At 39.7% G+C, this 4,054-nt stretch overlaps 1 non-coding gene across 1 annotated transcript; it reads left to right on the top strand.

Annotated features, from left to right (window-relative positions):
* Positions 1-3,339: 3,339 nt before the first annotated feature.
* Positions 3,340-3,442, top strand: LOC127666424 (small nucleolar RNA U13). The gene has a single exon (XR_007973622.1). It is a non-coding gene; the product is annotated as a small nucleolar RNA U13 (small nucleolar RNA).
* Positions 3,443-4,054: the final 612 nt, after the last annotated feature.

Genomic DNA, 4,054 nt, shown 5'->3' with positions numbered 1-4,054 from the left:
GATGTGGTCAAAGGAGAAAACTGACTTCTGCGTGCTGTTCTCTGACCTCCAAATGCCCAATGTGCTACAAGCATGTTCATCCTTAAGTAAATAAGTAAAATTAAAATGAAAATTTTAAATAAGAGCTAGTTTAATTTACCTTATTTGTGCCATAGAATATAGTCAACAAGTGTGATTTTAATATAAAAAACTAAGATAATAAGTATGCACAGTTATAAAATGGTATAAGAAAAAAATACCACCTGGTATATTGATTGTTTGGCTCTCGGTATGCACAGAAATAGATCCAGATCTATACTTGGGTATGTATAGCTTTCTCCACATGCTTTTTTTACACCTACAATTTTGTAAGTAAAACAGCAATTTTCCTTCCTAATCTGTTCTTTCCTCATTCAGTACAGTAAACCATCAGTCCAGGTTTGGACCATAAATAGATGACATGGCAGGAGAGATGGAACTTGGTCTGAACTCCCAACATCTTAGCCAAGGGTGAGAATAAAACATTTCCATGGACAGCTTGTGTGCTTTTCCAGAACACTGGACCTGGACGTGGGTAGTTAAACTAGGGATGCTTGTATCCTTATTTCCTATTACATAAGGCTATCCCACCTTTATCTGGAGAGAACAAAGGCAGCACCAAGAGAGATAGAGAGACAAACAAGGAGAGAGCATGAGAAAGAAAATGGTGAAGAGCAGAGAATGAGGAGCAATGTACGACAACACTTTTCCTGGCGATACACAGCGTTCATAACCTCTCGCTTTAGATAGGGAATGCACAACAAACCGAAGTGCTGATACCACCAAAGTCCAATTCGCTTTTGAGAGTTTATTTAGAGAACTATGGGTAAGCAGTTATTTACAGGAGCAGAAGTGCTTCAAAGACAGCTGTGTCATCACAGTCACCTCCAGCACACTGACTCTCCACAATGTTGGGCACCTGAAGTATGCTGTGCAGCCTGCAGGAAACTTAACAGGTTGGATAGTGTCATTTCCGGGTGCCTCCATTGATCTATACCTTCTCAAGGCTGTTCAGCAGATTTCTGCTTCTTACAAGCAACTGCTCTAGACTCAAAGCCTTCTTTCCAGCTGTCTGAAAGCCTTCTTTACAGCTTCACTCAACTACTCTGAGAATTACTTCCAACTTTTATTGCTTACTCTGGCAGAGAGTGGCTTAGTGAATCTAGTAAGTTTTAGGAACTTCCTGGGGGCTATTTTGAGGCTATTTCACCCTTCTATCTGAGGAGTTTCCCTACAGCGAGAACAGTTTTAATCCAGGATGAAATTGCCATGCAAAGGGTTAACCCACTTCTTTAGGTCCTAAATCCAGTGAAGCCTAAGAGTTCTGGTTTAAGCCAGTTTGTGTCAGCTTCAATATAAGAAAGAAAATTTGACTTGTACAGACAAAATCCATATCCTCCTTTATATAGACAAATTCATCTGAATAAATATACTACAAAACGTGAAAGGTTTTACGATCTAAAGCTAGTAATTCTCCACAGATGATTCCTTAAGACTTGTTTTTCCTCATTTTCTTCTGAAGATCTCTGGATGGATACTTACCCCTCAGTGGTCCCTTTGCCAAACTGCAAATTGGACTCGATAATATTTTGAAATAAAGGTGGAGACACTACCTGTGCAGAGGGTTCTGCAAGAGCACCAAATGCTCAGGCTGAGAAAGTTACATATCTTCTCTTTGCAGATACAATACATGAAAATGAATATTACATAAAAGACACAGTTATCAAGCATACATACATCTCTCCATAAATGCCTCTACTTTCTCCCTTCTCTCTTCCTTAATTACTTCTTGATAAGTCAAAGAGAGAGAGAGAGAGAGAGAGAGAGAGAGAGAGAGAGAGAGAGAGAGAGAGAGAGAGAGAGAGAAAGGACTGGTGTAGTGAACCAGAAAGCTAAGCAAAGGAATAGAGAGGGAGGTTAACTTTCAGGATAATTAAGTTCCTGGAGTCCTGAGGCATTTCCATGATTATGTCAAAATTAAAGTAAAAGTCACAGGAAATCCCCTTCAGATCTATGTCATAATCCCTTTTGGGTGCCTGACAAACCTTGAGAAACCAGAGTGACAGTTACTGATTTACCTTTCTGTGCTGAAAATGGAAGTTGAAAGTTAAGTGGCAACATAAAACTAAGTACCTCAGAGACCTAACTTCAAGTCTGGACTAGACAGAAATGACAGAAAATCATTAGGAGCAGAAGGCATTGAAAGGTCAGAAATAAATTGTTATCAAGCGCTGTTTGACTATTTTATCAGTCAGATGCCCCCGTCCCTTTTTGCTCTCTAAAATGCAGTTACATTTTCTTATCTTTGGAGATGAATAACCATGTTATCAGGGATGTAGGAACATACAGTCAGAATCTGGGAATGTTTTGTGTAAAAATAAAAATGCTGTTTTCGGTAAAATATGATTCTTAAATAGTAGTGATTTAAAAAAAAAAAGAATACATAGTTTTCTTGTTCTGTCTGCCTGGATTGTTGCTTTGTGTAGAGACATGATGAAGTTTGTCCTCAGTAGAGAGAAAGCCATCAATGGATTGCAAAGTATTGTTTAAATGAGGTTTTTGGTAGGGTAGATATTTTAATCTCTCCAAGATAGAGTCCTAGGATAATCATTCATTTCTCCTCCCCTACCTCAGCATGACATCACTTCTCCCTCATCTTTTTGCCACTCCTCTGCCACTTCTTTCTCAACCACACCCTCACTTTTTATGCTTTGAATCAAGAATGGTCCTGTGCCATCATGGTTGCAGAAGTTCGGGGAAAACTCATGAGAATCTCTCAGAAATGAAATGGATCTTCAACGAAATGAACATGCTTGTGAATCACAGTTTGGGTAATCTGTATTTAAGTTATGAAAGCATGAAATGACGGGTTAAGGGATTGGATATAGGAGGGGAACGAGCCTTACTCATTCTAGCAATTACTATGTAATGTCCGAAAATGACCCACTAATCACTTCACAGCTGGTTTGTAAAAATATAGGTTACCAAAGCAAGCTTCGAATGCCACATTCCATGGGTTTCACACCTGTAGAGAAAAGGAGGTTATAGATTCTGGAGTTACTCAAGATGATCCCAGACTAAACCTGGGTGGCCAGTGGCTTAGTTCATTTTCACTAATACTATTACATTTACAATAAAGTTACTTTGGATTTTGTTGTCTTCAAAGGGGGCAATCTGTGTGCCAAGAGGAAAGCTGGTATTAAACAGGCAGAGGTCTTTTCCAAGGTCTTTTAGCTCATGATTGCAAAGTTCAACACATCGCTGTATCTCTGCATCTGTTAAACCAAAATCTGGGAACTCCATTTACATACAGAGTTCTTGATCATTTGTGACTCATAAACATGATGATTGGATATTAACATCATTGTGTAAGATATCCCTCTATCAAAACTTTTTATAACATCTGTACATAATTCCTCTTATATAAATAACAGTAATAGTAAAATTTTAAGAAATAAACAGTCCATGTACAAGTTAATTGTTCTCATGAGTCTTCATTCCATTAATTAATTTATTTACTTTATATCCAGATCACAGCTTCCACTTCCTCTCAGTCTCTCCCTCACACAGCCCCTCCCCCATCCCCACTCTCTTCTCCTCTGAGAGGGTAGAAGACAACCTAGGAATGAACCCATCCTGCCACATCAAGTTACTGCAGGACTAGGCATAGCTCCTCGCACTGAAGCCATACAATTAGGGGAACTGGACCCACAGGCAGGCAACAGCTTCAGGGATAGCTTCCTCTCTAGTTGTTGGGAAACCTGTATGAAGACCAAGCTACACATAAGTTACATATGCGCAGGGAGCCTACCTCCTGCCTACCTTTGGCTGGTGGTTCAGTCTCTGGGAACTCTGAAAGGTCCAGGTTATTTAACTGTATTGGTCTTCTTGTGGAGTCCTGATCCCCTCCAGGTCCTTCAGTCTCTCTTCCTCAAGAACCTTCAATCTCCCTGAATTTAATGTTTGTCTGTGGGTCTCTGTATCTGTTTTGGTCAGCTGCTGGGTAAAGCCTCTCAGAGGACAGTTGTGTTAGGTC

Source organism: Apodemus sylvaticus, chromosome 15 (genome assembly GCF_947179515.1).
Source record: "Apodemus sylvaticus chromosome 15, mApoSyl1.1, whole genome shotgun sequence".
Taxonomy (NCBI): Eukaryota; Metazoa; Chordata; class Mammalia; order Rodentia; family Muridae; genus Apodemus; species Apodemus sylvaticus.
Note: the sequence above shows the minus strand (reverse complement) of the source record. Positions and strands in the feature narration are given on the sequence as shown.